This window comes from Chlorocebus sabaeus, chromosome 7 (assembly GCF_047675955.1).
Source record: "Chlorocebus sabaeus isolate Y175 chromosome 7, mChlSab1.0.hap1, whole genome shotgun sequence".
Taxonomy (NCBI): Eukaryota; Metazoa; Chordata; class Mammalia; order Primates; family Cercopithecidae; genus Chlorocebus; species Chlorocebus sabaeus.
The window spans coordinates 54,398,991-54,413,318 of record NC_132910.1 but is presented as its reverse complement, the minus strand read 5'-3'; the positions used below and the strand labels follow the sequence as shown (position 1 = coordinate 54,413,318).

Here is a 14,328-nt window from a genome sequence, read left to right as displayed (position 1 = left end):
TGACGTACGCTCGCGGCGGACTGCGGAGCCGCGGGAACCGGCGGGTAGCTAGGCCCTCCTCGGAATCTTGTACGAAGGTGGCCACCCTGTTGGGCCTTTAACGTCTGTAGATGCTGGAGACCCGCAGAAAGGATACTGTGTACGATGAGTTAAGCATGTGAGAGTGCTTTCTAACCGGAAAGTGCCTTTCAAAAGTGAGTCTCTTGCTGTCTCCACTTCGTCCCCTCTTGCCCCGCCTCTTCCCCTACAGTTTGGGTTCTGTGGCCCTAGGGTTGCATACTCGTCCGTGAGTATCCTTGCCCTACCCAGACCCCCGTGCCTAAGTTTACTCTTTCACCCCAAAAGCCAGGCTTATAAAAATTAAAATATTTTAACTAAACCAGGAACTGCTTACATCTCTGCCCCCTGGCAACTTAACTGCAGTCCTGGCTCCAAAAACCTTCTCTGGTTTTTGCCACTCAGAGAAGATTCATAGTAGTCCTTCCTTAGATATTTTCACTTCCTTTCCCTTCGGGAAAGTGGTAAAAGAGTCTAAAGCCGATCGGGCGTGGTGACTCACGCCTGTAATCCCAGCACTTTGGGAGGCCGAGGCGGGTGGATCACGAGGTCAGGAGTTCGAGGCCAGCCAGGCCAAGATGGTGACACCCCGTCTCTACTAAAAATACAAAAACTAGCCGGGCGCGGTGGCGGGTGCCTGTCACAGCTACTCGGGAGGCTGAGGCAGGAGAATCGCTTGAACCAGGGAGGCGGAGGTTGCAGTGAGCCGAGAATGTGCCACTGCACTCTAGCCTGAGCGACAGAGCAAGACTCCCTCTCAAAAAAGAAAAACAACAAAAAAAGAGTCTAAAGTCTCATGTACTGTTTTCTTTATGTTGCAAGGCTTCTGCTAAAGTCTAGAGCAGGGGGTCCAATGTTATGGCTTCCCTAGGCCACACTGGAGGAAGAAGAATTGTCTTGGGCCACACATAAAATACACTAACACTAATAGTAGCTAATGAGCTTTAAAAAAAGAATCTCATAATGTTTTAAGAAAGTTTACAAATTTGCATTGAGTGGCATTCAAAGCCATCCTGTTGGGCAAGCTTGATCTAAAGTATTCCTGAAGGTTTTAATTTTTTTGTTGTTGTTATAAGGTCGCGCTCTATCGCCTACGCTGTAGTGCAGTGGTGAGATCATAGCTCATTGCAGCCTCTAACCCCTGCTTAAAGGATCCTTCTGCCTCAGCCTTCCAAGTAGCTGGGTCTGCAGGCGTGTGCTACCGCACCCAACTAATTTTTAAAAATTTTGTGTGTATGTAGATGGAGTCCCATTATATCCACCCAGGCTGGATAGTTGTTTTTATTAATATCTCTAAAAGATTTGAAGGGTAGGAGGAGAAAATTTCAGTCCCTTGAAATAACTTTCTTGCTATGACTTTGTTTCATATTTTGGCTGAAGTCAAAATGTCCGAAGTCGTGCACTTGCTGATTGGATAATGTGTGTGATATCTTAATAACGTGCCTCATTATTTACAGTTCTACACTTAACTAACAACATGTAATAACGAACTGCTCATGGTCCAGTGTTTCATTGTGTATGACAGTGTAACAGCCAGTTATAATAAATACTTTTTATTTTTCCCCTTGGTATTTTTATTTTACAGTGAGAAAAGGAAGAAATTTTTTAAAGCAATCTTTTAGTCTTTGGACTGTATAAATTTAGTGTTTGTGATTGTCCTTCACTAAAAAAGAATAACTGTCAGTAATAGAGTTGACCGAAATCTAGATTAAATAATTTTCTATCATTATAACATGTTCAAAATTGTTAAAGTAAAATTTACAATGGAAATGCTACAAAGATGTTTAGATACATGTTCATGTTTTTGAGCTAGGGCAGTACAGAAGATGATATATACAAAGTGATGTTTAAAAGGTCGATGGATTTCCTTCTTCCTTTAGAGAGCTTTAAGTTTGGGGGTAAACCCTGGAGCTTTTTTATCCTGAAGATGATGGAACTTGAATATCCTTGTCCTCTGGACTATTCTGTTAGCTGTTATCTTTAATCTCTGTGGATCTAATGTAGAAGCACCTTTGGGTACAACTGGATACCCTAGTTGAGGTAGGGGTAGGTTGGAAGTGGGGTGCATTAGGGGAAGAAAATCTTGGAAAAGGCCATTACCTATTCGTTTCTTCTCTTAGAGGATCTGTCATCTTGACAAGGGCAAGACGTGCTGTGTTGAGTTCATTTTTCCCCTTGGTATTTTAAACTGAGAAAAGGAAAGAATTTTTTAAAGCAACTTTACATTCTCTGGACTGTATAAATTTAATGTTTGTGATTGTTGTGCATTAAGAATAAGACTTCCAAGCAGTTTTTCTTTAAAGAATTAAAAAATATATACCTCAATGGTATAACATAGTAAAATGCTCAAGTGCCAAATGTACAGTTCCAGGTAACCAACATCCACATCAATACACAGAATGTTCAACAGAGGCGTTTTTAAAAAGTGCCCCTTCTAACCACATCGACCACCATTACTATTATTCTGTATTGCTGTGCATGTTTTTGACCCTCACATAGAAGTAATTTTACAGTACATAATTTTCTATGGCTGGCTTCCTTCCTCTTAGCAGTTTATTTGAATAGCTGGTTTGTTATTTTCAAGTAGAAAAAATGTAGTGAATGCAAGTCTATACGGATAAAACTTTTTTGGGAGGCCTTGAAATATAGAGAACAGGTGTGGATCATATATTAGGTATTCTGATGCATTACATGAGCTATGCAAATGTATAAAAGGAGATAATTCCTAACTCCACCAATTTAAAAAATCTTATTATCCACTTAAAAGGAATATTTTCTTAAATTCCCTTTACTTAAAAATTTAACTCCTGTTTTCATTTATATTTGTATTTAATTTCCACAACCCTGCCTTCTTGGCTGCACATGAAACATGGTCTAAAGATAACATTGCTCTAAATAGAAGTAATAGACTTATCTGATCACCTTATGAGATAGTGTTTTTAGACTCCATCTTTAAAAGACATAAACTGTGGTCAGAAAAGTCAAGATAAAGTAAATATGTAAATACAGTTAAAGGAGTCATTATTTACTTTCAAGCACTTGAGTGAGGATCACTAATCCTCTGCCTGTCCTAGCTAGGCCCAAGACTTTTATTTCTTTCATGCTTTTATCCCATTAGGTCATCCAGTGCCCCAAATTCAAATATGATCATTAAGTTGATATAGCCCAAATCCCTCTATTTCCAGCCCAGATTTCTTTAGGCTAATCTCAATTCTAGGAGTCTAATTCCAAATGCCTACTAGACTTCTCTTGACATCTTTGCCCACTGTGCTATTGGTTTGTTCATCAGATTCACTGGTACATGTTTTCTGGAAAATATTACCTTGTTGGTTACATTCGTTGCTTATCTTTTCCTGTTGCTTATCTTCTAGTGAATATCTTTTTGTTTTTTTTGTTTTTGTTTTTGTTTTTGAGACAGTCTCTGTTGCCTAGGCTGGAGTGCAGTGGCGTGATCTCAGCTCACTGCAACCTCCACCTCCCAGGTTCAAGTGATTCTCCTGCCTCAGCCTTTGGTGTAGCTGGGACTACAGGTGCCCGCCGCAACGCCTGACTAATTTTTGTATTTTTAGTAGAGATGAGGTTTCACCATATTGGCCAGGCTGGTCTTGAAGTCCTGACCTCATGATCCACCTGCCTCTGCCTCCCAAAGTGCTGGGATTACAGGCGTGAGCCACCGTGCCTGGCCATGTATGTCTTTTTTTTAATATTGAAATTTGTTTGGGTGTAGTCAAATTTATTCGTCTCTTTCTTTATAATTTGTGTTCTGGGAGTCTTGTTTAAGAAATCTTTTTCTACCCCTAAATCACAATGTATTCATCTGTGTTTTTGCTAAAACTTTTAAACTTATAGTCTTCATATTAGGGCTTTACTCTACCCAGTATTTACTTTTTGTGCTTGAGAAAGGGGTCTACTCTCATTTGTTATTATTTTACATACAAACAACTAATTGTTCTAGCACCATTTATTGAAGAGTTAAACTTGTTTTTGTGGTTTGTAATGTCACTTATCTCAAATCAGGTTTCTAAACATCCCTGGGTTGCTTATTCTCTTCCATTGCTGTATTTGTATAACCTCTATAACAATACCATACTGTCATAATTACTACAACTATATAAGTGTTAAAATCTAGCAAGATAAGCTTCCCCACCTGTTTTCTTCAAATTGCATTGAGAATGTCTGACCCTTTTACTACTCTATGAATTTGAGTCCTCTTGTCAAGTTGTATGAAAAACTTAACTTTTTACTGAAAATTAATTAGGGCCTCAGTTTTCTTCTCTGTGATATGGTGATACCAGTGGTTATGACTAGATACAATTAATTTTGTAATATACTCAATGAATGGTTATTATCATTATCGTCTTTACCATCAATGAATGACCCTTTACTCTGGCTTTGAGACCCTAAATTCAGAAATTTTACCTCTGACCACAGTCTCACATTCTGGTACATTTTTACTGCCACTAAACATTGATTTAGTTTTGAAATCCTCTCTTTTTCTATTCTGTTGGCCCATTCCTCGATTTATTTATTTTTCTCATTCCTCACAAAAGTTGTTCAAATCTTCACTATTCTACATTAATAATTATGTCTTCTATTAACATTACCAGGCTTATTTTGAACTCAGATGACCTTGATTTTTAGTTACCAGAGAAGCGTTTTTCACCATCATCTCTACTTGGTCATAATCCCTTCTATACTTAGCTTTTGTTCTGTTCTCCAAATCTAACTGCTCCCTGTATTCTAGAGCTGAATCCCTTTAAGACTTTGCTCCATCAGTTACTTCTCAAATTTTCATTTTTTTGTTGTTTACTGGCCCTATAAATTGTTGATTTCCAGGCTTTTAGATTTCATCAGCCAATAGATTTTTAAATTGGGAAGCCAAGATAGGTTTACCAATTTTTTATTTGGTCAAGAAAGGGCACTTAATAACAATATAACAAAACACTACTACCGTCTACTTAGTGCAAGGAATTACATGCAGCATTATAGTTAAGACTGTAGACTCTTGGAGCCACACTGTTTGGACTACAATTCTGATTCTACTAGGATAAATTATATAACTTGTAAAAATGTAGGTAATACCTACATCTTAAGGATGTATTGTGTATATGCACTGAATTAAGACATAGATAGCAATTAAAACAGCAGCTGGCACATATACATGCATAGTTAGTATGATATTTCATCATTATTTTTTTACCTCATTAAAAACTCATCTTTTTTATTATTAGCTGCACCTTGTTTTTTTCACAGTGGTTGGTCTAGATCTACATGATCAATGTAATTATGTAATGTGTCAATGCTAATAACATGGATATTGAGTATGTCAGATTGTTATTAATATAAAATGCTTAAAGGAACCCCATGCAGATTTCTGGAGCTCTTTCTCTAGATGTTTTTTTGACCCCTCCAAGTCTCATATTGAAATTTGATCCCAGCTGGGCACGGTGACTCACGCCTGTAATCCCAGCACTTTGGGAGGCTGAGCCGGGCAGATCACTTGAGACCAGGAGTTCAAGAGCAGCCTGGCCAATATGGTGAAACCCCATCTCTACTAAAAACACAAAAATTACCCAGGTTGGTGGCACACACCTGTAACCTCAGGTGGCTGAGGCATGAGAATCACTTGAACCCAGGAGATGGAGGTTGCAGTGAGCTTGTAACACTGCAACCAGCCTGGGTCACAGAGTGAGACTGTCTCAAAAAGGAAGAAGAAATTTGATCCCCAGTGTTGTAAGTAGGGCTTAGTGGGAGGTGTTTGGGTCATGGGGGTGGTTCCCTCCTGAATGGTTTGGTACAGTCTTTGTGATAATTAGTCCTTACTCTGTTTGCTCCTGTGAGAGGTGGTGGTTAAAAACAGCCTGGGGTCAGGCGCGGTGGCTCACATCTGTAATCCCGCACTTTGGGAGACCAAGGTGGGCGGATCACCTGAGGTCAGGAGTTCAAGACCAGAGCGGCCAACATAGTGAAACCCCGTCTCTACTAAAAATACAAAAATTAGCTCAGTGTGGTGGCACATGCCTGTAATCAGTCCCAGCTACTCGGGAGGCTAAGGCAGGAGAATCGCTTGAACCTGGGAGATGGAGGTTGCTATGAGCCGAGATTGTGCCACTGCACTCCAGCATGGGCAACAGAGTGAGACTGTCTCAAAAAAAGAAACAAACAAACAAAAAACAAAGAGCCTGGGCACCCCCATACCGCTAATTCCTGGCCTTTCTCTCTCGCAATGTGAACTGTGTATTCATGGGCTCCTCTTGCCTTCTGCCCTCAGTGTAAGCAGTCTGAAGATTTCACAAGAAGCAGATACTGGCATCATGCTTCTTTTACAGCCTGCAGAACCATGAGCCAAATCTCTTATTTAAATAAATGACCCAACCTCAGCTATTCCTTTACAGCAACTCAAACAGACTTGAGACACATACTACAAAAGTTAAATGTACTGGATTTCTTAATAGTACCTCTGGAAGTTAAAGGGCAATTCTTAAAATATCTGAATAAAAATTACCTATAATTTAGATTTCTATACCAATCCAAACTAAGAACCCATTGTGAAACTGTAAAAAAGTCATTTTCAAACCTAAAAGATTTTAAAAATACACAATCTACACATTCTCTTCTCAAAAGGCTAATGGAGGATGTGTTCCACCTAAATGAGGAATAAACTAAGAAAAAGTAGGACATTTGATCAAGGTATAAGAAACCCAAAATAAGAGAAAGGTAAAAGGAATCACAGATTCATAGATTGGAAAAGTAGATGAAATTAATGGAACAACTAATATGCTTTAACAAATTAAGAGGATACTTACAGTGGACTATAGGTTGGGGTTAATGATTATATGAGAAGCTAATCAATTTTTTAAAAAAAGAATTATTAAATCTGTCTATTCAACATTTTAAAGAGATAAACTTTTTTATTAGAACATTTTGATTTTGGTGTTTGGTGTTCTTACTTTCCCTTTGTGTATAAGGAACTGCCTTGCCTTAACCCCACAGTTTTAAGAGGAAGTCCAGCAAACTAGAAATAAATGGAAAACTAAAGAAACAAAACTGGGATCTGGAAATTAATAACATGGCGAAACTATTTTGAAATCACCTACCATAACACTTTGTGGTACTAAAAACTAGCAGTGTATAGAATTATCTATATAGCCAAGGTGGGAGGATCACCTGAGGCCAGGAGTTCAAGGTTACAGTGAGGTATGGTTGTGCCTCTGTACCACAGCCTGAGCAACAGAGCAAGACCCTGTCAGTCAATCCATAATAAATAAATAAACAAGCAAACATAGGATAGAATAGAGTGAGCTCTGAAGAAACCTTTTCTTTCCTATAATTCTATAAGTGTATACTGACATACCCCACTTTTGCAGTCATTGACTAGACAAAGATTATGGTTACAAAGCAAATACATGATATACATAATTGTATATGCATATGTGCATAATTAAAAGCTTAATTCCATAGATCTTTGAAGTTTCTTTTTCTATTTTGGAAGCCATCTTTTTTGCCTTAGAAATTTCATGGTTACTATAATCTGCATATATAGTCATTAAATAATAAAATAAGACATTCTTACTTACCTCAGAAGTTTATGGAACTAGCTACTCCAAGCACTGATGAACTAGGCATTAAGCAGGAACCTGTATAATGCTTTGAGATATTGTAGTTGTGCACGGAATAAATGTGAGATTTAATAATGTTACCTTATATATTTAACTGTTTTGTTTTTATTTTGCCTCTGAGCTAGTAAACTCAGAGATAGCATTTTGTGTGAAATAATACTATTCAGATAAAAGGCACCCTGACTGATGTCAGCAAGTTGGTGGATTAGTAGGTTCCAGCCCTCAAACCCTGCAGAAATACCAAATACCGCTTGGGAGCCTGGGAGATCTGCTAAGAGGTTCTAGCACACCAGTAGAATGAAAAACTCAAGAATAGACACACTGAAGAGGGTAAGAAGCAGAGTTTCACTTTACCTACATCTTTCTCCTCAAAGGCAGCAGAGTTCAGTGCTAAGAGAGGCCTCTTTGGCCCATGAGTTCTCCCAGGAAGGAAAGTAAGAGTCAAGTGAGTGCCCAGCTTCCCTAGCCTTGCATGGTGCCACCCAAAAGGCTCACTTCTGTTTTTCCCTATCCAGAATACTGAGGGACTCTTCACAGATGAATAGTCTAGGAATAGCTAGGAAAAGGGAAAAGAAGCAGAGGCTTATAGCAACCAACACATGATTCTTCAGAGCCAGATGTGGAGTCTGCTAACTGGCTTGCAGACTCCACCATAGGCTCACCCATGAGCCCTACAGGACACTTCACCTGCAGAACCCCTCAACTAGCTGACAAGCACACCCAACACTCCATGTACCCATCCACTAGCCAGCAGCCCACCCTCCCCTGCAGATAGTGTATGCAGGCCCCGGCAGGTAGTACACAGATATCAGCAACTGGCTCCTGCTGGATTGGAATAAGGCACACAACCTTGAACACTCTGGGGCACTGCATTAGAAAAAATAAAAGGAGGTTCTCAGCACCTAGTCTAGCTTTGTGAGATTGAAAGAAATCACACAATCCTAAGACTTCCCCTCCCAAGATAGAACAAGAGGAGTGGAGTGGGCATATCCATAGAAAAGGTCTGAGAGACCTTCAGAATCTCTAGTCAGGCTGGCTGGTGAATGTCTTTCCCTTCTGAAGCTAGTCAGTAAAGACAGGAGGAAGTGATTATTTCTTCAAATGCAAAGGTAGAAGGCAAGGCTTAAAGGATCACGCACACGCCAAGAAAACATGACAACCAAAGGAACAAATTAAAGTTCTAGCAGTTGACCCCAAATAAACGAAGACCTATACATTACCTGATGGAGAATTCAGAACACTCATCTTGAATCTCAGTGAGCTAAATAAAATCAGGAAAACAATACATGAACAAATGAGAATTTCAACAAAGAAACCATTGAAAAATCTAATTCTGGCTGGGCACGGTGGCTCACGCCTATAATCCCAGCACTTTGGGAGGCCAAGGCAGGCGGATCATGAGGTCAGGAGATTGAGACCATTCTGGCTAACACGGCAAAACCCCGTCTCTACTAAAAATACAAAAAAATTAGCCAGGCGTGGTGGTGGGTGCCTGTAGTCCCAGCTACTTGGGAGGCTGAGGCAGGAGAATGGCGTGAACCTAGGAGGTGGAACTTGCAGTGAGCTGAGATGGCGCCACTGCACTCCAGCCTGGGCGACAGAGTGAGACTCCATCTCAAAAAAAAAAATCAAATTTTGGAACTAAAGAACACAATAACTGAACTGAAAAATTCAAAAGTGAGCTTCAGTGGCAGATTCAGTCAAGCAGAAGGAAGAATCAGTGAACTTGAAGACAGACCATTTGAAATTATCCAGTCAAAGGAACAAAAAGAAAAAAGAATGAAGTAAGCCTACAGGACTCTAAACCAATATGCATATTATAGAAAGCAGAGAAAGAGAAAGGAGGCAGATAGCTTATTTAAAGAAATAATAGCAGAAAACTGCCCAAATCTGGGGAGGAAAATGAACATCCAGATCCACGATTCCCAAAGAATTCCATATAGCTTGAACATAAAGGTGTCTTCGCTGATCTTTTTGGTGGTTCATAAGCATGATGATTGGGTTTTCATGCCATTGTGTGAGATATGCCTTTCTCAGACCTTGCTAAAACACTGGCACAGTACCTATTTGATATGAACAATTTTTTACTGAGACACATTATAATCAAATTGTCAAAAGTTAAAGAATTTTGAAAGCAGCAAGAGAAAGCAACTTGTCATGTACAAGGGAGCTCCTATAAGACTTTCACTGGGTTTTTCAGCAAACCTTGCAAGCCAGAAGAGAATGGGATGATATAGTCAAAATATTGAAGGAAAAAAAAGCCTACCAACTAAGAATAATTTACCAACAAAGTTGTCATTCACAAAAGGAAAGATGAAGACTTTTCCAGAAAAACAAAAGCTGAGGGAGTTCATCACCACTAGACCTGCCTCACAAAAAATGCTTAAATTGAAACTAAAGTTGAAGTACTTCAAGTGGAAACTAAAGGATGCTAATTAGCAACATGAAAATGTGAAAGTGTAAAACTCCCTGGTAAAAGGAAGGATAGAGTTACATTCAGAATATTCTTAATACTGTAATGTAATGGTGGTACATAAAATCATTTTTAATTCTGAGTTAAAAGTATTAAAAACAACTATAGCTACAGTAATTTATTAATTGATGCACAATATGAAAATGTACATTTTGACATAACAATGTGGGAGAGGATAGATGAGTTAAAGTGTAGTGTTTTTGTATGAGATCTAAGTTGTCATTAGCATAACTGATTAGACTGTATCCCCAAACTAATTGTATTATATACAATATATACAGCTTTACATGTCAACCATACCTTAATAAAGTAGTTACTTTTTAAAATTACCATGCTCTTTCCAGAACCATTACTGTATGATTTATAGTGAGTAACTTGGAAGCTTTTACTACATTATCAATGGATATAAATAGAATATTTTTTAAAATTGAAAATGAACTCACCTTGTGTAGTTTCTGAACATCTTCATTTGATACTCCTAGAGATGCCAAATCTATTTCTTGTGAAAATTGAGCAAGGAAATACCAGGATCCACAAGTAGTGGAACACGTCCCAAGAGTTCAGCACACGTGTCTCTGACCAGAAAAACATCACAAAGAACCATTATACAAGAAGCCTTAAACTACCTCTGGTGGTAGAACAAAATTTAAAATCCCAAATATAACCTTGTTACTATAATAACAATACTTTTAAGTCTGAATTTCAGATTCATCTTATAATCAGCATTTTGAGCTGTATGATACACACTATTTTAATAAAAATAGCCACTACTATTTTCAGTTGCTTACTATATGCCAAATCATGATGTTTCATTATGTACATTATGTGTTTTAATCAAGACAAACTTAAAGAATTAAAGTAACTTATTAATGCAAGATCCTATAGAGCAGACCACTGCCTGTTTTTGTAAATAAATTTTTATTGGAATATGGATACACTAACAAAAGAGATTAAAGGCATCCAGTAATAACTTGGTAATCGCTGATCTTTTAAGAAAATACAGGCCAGGTGCAGTGGCTCACGCCTGTAATCCCAGCACTTTGGGAGGCCAAGGCGGGCAGATCATGAGGTCAGGAGTTCGAGATCAGCCTGGCCAATGTGGTGAAACCCCATTCTCTACTAAATACAAAAAAATTAGCCAGGTGTGGTGGTGCACGCCTGTAATCCTAGCTACTCAGGAGGCTGAGGCAGAAGAATTGCTTGAACCCGGGCAGCAGAGGTTGTAATGAGCTGAGATCGCACCACTGCACTCCAGCCTGGGCGAGGGAGTGATATTCCGTCACACACACACAAAAAAATAAAATTGAATTAAAAGTGTGTGTGTATATATATATATTACAGAAATCTGGAAATAAGAACATAAATAATACAGTACATGCATTTCCTGGTCCCTCTGTGTCATGTTAACTTTAAAAAGAAACAACATATTCAGCATGTTATGGCTATTAGCATCTTTTCAGTCACATTTGCTTTTGTTCTCATAATTTTTATGCATATTTTTTCCTGCTTTTGATTAACACACTATGTTTGACACATGATTTCTTTATATTAGAAACTATAAATTCCACTCAATAATTTCTAATGTGAAATTTTCTTAGGTATTAGCAAACCTATTCAAAGTAATTTTATTTGCTACCATAGTATAGCCCTTTATTATTTTATGTTTGGACCATAACAACAGTCTACCAAATATGTGACCTCTAGCCTCCAACTTTAAAAGATCCTCTACAAAGCTTTAAGAATAGTTTTTCTAAATGAAGTTTTTTTCAAAGACTTTCTAAAGAATAGCTTTAAATTTACAGAAGAATAGGGCAGAAAATACAGATTCCTGTATGTCACCCTCTGTAACCCAAACACACACCATTTCTCCTATTAATATCCCGCATTATTATGGTACATTTGTCACAACTGATGAACCAATACTGCTACATTATTAACTAAAATCCATAGTTAACCTTAGGGGTCACTCTTTGTGCTGTATAGTTTTATCAATTTTGACAACTGCATAATGTCATGTATCCACCATAATAGTACCATACATAATCATTTTATTACCCTATAAATGCCCTATGCTCCACCTATTTACCCCTATCTACCTTATACCCCTGGGTAACCAATTATCTTTTGTCTCTGTAGTTTTGCCTTCTAAATAAAATTTTTCCTGATATTTAAAACCTCAGTCTCTGGAGTAGGGCCATATGTGTGAATGAAGAAAGCAAATTGTAGAAAGTATATATAGTATCCTATTTATAAATTTTAAAAGTTACATGTATTTGATTATACATAGAACATTTCAGGAAGGATACCTAGAAAAATAACTTCTGAGGAAAGGAGGAGAGGCAGTGGATGAGGCCTTTTACTTTCTATTATCCTATTTTGTTTGAATTTCTTTCCATATACGAATATTACAATTTAAAATATTTTAATTATCAACCTAAAAATATCTCTGGACAAAAAGGTTTTTTTCAAAGCATGAAAGCACTAGAAAGCACAAAGGAAAAGTTCTAGAGATTTTAACTGCACAAAAATAATAAAATTCTGTATCTCAAAAGCATCATAAAATCCGATCCATCTGCTATTAATGATGTTCTTTATTGTTTTATTTTTTATTTATTATTATTTCTGAGACAGTCTTGCTCTGTTGCGAGGTGGGAGTGCAGTGGCGCAATTTCAGCTCTATGCAGCCTCTGCCTCCCAGTTTCAAGAAATTTTCGGTGCCTCAGCCTTCCGAGTAGCTGAGATCACAGGCTTGCGCCACCATGCCTGGCTAATTTTTGTATTTTTAGTAGAGACAGGGTTTTGCCATGTTGGCCAGGCTGGTCTCGAACTCCTGGGCTTGAGTGATTTGCCTGCCTTGGCCTCTCACAGTGCTGGCAGTACAGGCGTGAGCCACCGCCCGGCTGTGTTACTTATTTTAGCTCATATTTTTCCACACCTAATAATCTCACATGGCTTTATGATTTCTTGTTCACTCTTCACATATTACTAACCTCACTGCAACCCTGCATCTTTGTGGCTCCAATTTTAGGATGGGTTTCATTTTAAAATGGCAACCCTTTCATCAATCCCAATCTACCTACTCTGCATTGTTTTTGTAGTAAATATTACCTTCTAAAATTGTTTATTATTTAGTTATTTGTATGTTTTTGTCTCTGTCCCCCTTGCCATGTCCCACATGAACAAAATTTTTCACCTGTCTTTTTCACTGATGAATCATTAGTACCTGACACTTGGTAGGTATTCAGTAAAAAATTGTTGAATGGGCTGGGCACAGTGGCTTATGCTTGTAATCACATCACTTTGGGAGGCCAAGGCAGGATGACTGCTTGAGGCCAGGGGTTTGAAGCAGCCTGGGAAATGTTGCAAGACCTCCTCTCTATAAACAAATTCTAAAAATTAGGTGGGTATGGTGGCACACACCTGTAATCCCAGCTAACAAGGAGGCTGACGCAGGAGGATTGCTTGAGCCCGAGAGTTCAAGGCTGCATGAAGTGAACTATGATTCCTCCAGCTTGGGCAACAGAGTGAGACCCTATATCTTTACAAATTGTGTTGAATGAATAACTGAGTTATTACAATTATTGGTATATCCTATTCTACTTCTGTTGGTATATGTTGTGAAATTTGTTGTGTTTCATGGTGATCATACTCCTTAGGTGTCTAGATATTTTGGTTCATGAGCCGTGTTCTCCTAGTGTTATCTACTACCCCTTCTAATAATGGATACAAAGGTAGAACAAAATGGCAGACCCTAGTTCTTATCCTTTCCCACAGGTTTAAGGAGCAAGAGCTCTAGGCACCACAGAACTGATGCTCTCTCTTTGCTACTATTTCTTTAGTAAGGATCTGTGTTGAAATCCACAATCCAGCAGCAGAAGGCTGTTATAATTTATCAAAATTCTGGCAGCAGGGAAGTAGAGAGGTGAATGCCCCAATATTCTATAGTATCTGGTCAGCCCCACTTTTTCATTGGCAACTCACTTCAACAGACCCTTTATCTAATCCTACAGGAAGCCTGATCTGTTGCCGGTGATTTCTGTAGCAATCAGTAGTTTGGCACTGATTGTCCCACACAGCAAAGTGAGGCATGGCAAAACAGTATTTCAGAACTTACTCCTAACACTAACTATGGTTTCCTCTTAGTTTTTTATCTTATTCCTCAAGCTTTTGCTTCTTTCT

At 38.4% G+C, this 14,328-nt stretch overlaps 1 long non-coding RNA gene and 1 other non-coding gene across 5 annotated transcripts in view; one reads left to right on the top strand and one right to left on the bottom strand.

Annotated features, from left to right (window-relative positions):
- Positions 1–1,509: 1,509 nt before the first annotated feature.
- Positions 1,510–14,328, bottom strand: part of LOC119621366 (uncharacterized) — a 38,870-nt gene continuing 26,051 nt past the window's right edge. For 2 of the 4 annotated variants that reach the window (XR_012093394.1, XR_012093395.1), the window contains 2 exons: positions 10,593–10,724; positions 1,510–2,245 (listed from right to left, as the gene is read on the bottom strand). This is a non-coding gene — a long non-coding RNA (uncharacterized lncRNA). Of the gene's footprint in view, positions 2,246–8,896; positions 8,938–10,592; positions 10,725–14,328 lie in introns of all 4 variants that reach the window. The other 2 variants (XR_012093396.1, XR_012093397.1) reach the window with 2 other exon arrangements.
- LOC119624088 (small nucleolar RNA U13) lies at positions 9,645–9,749 on the top strand. Its single transcript, XR_005240176.2, has one exon. It is a non-coding gene; the product is annotated as a small nucleolar RNA U13 (small nucleolar RNA).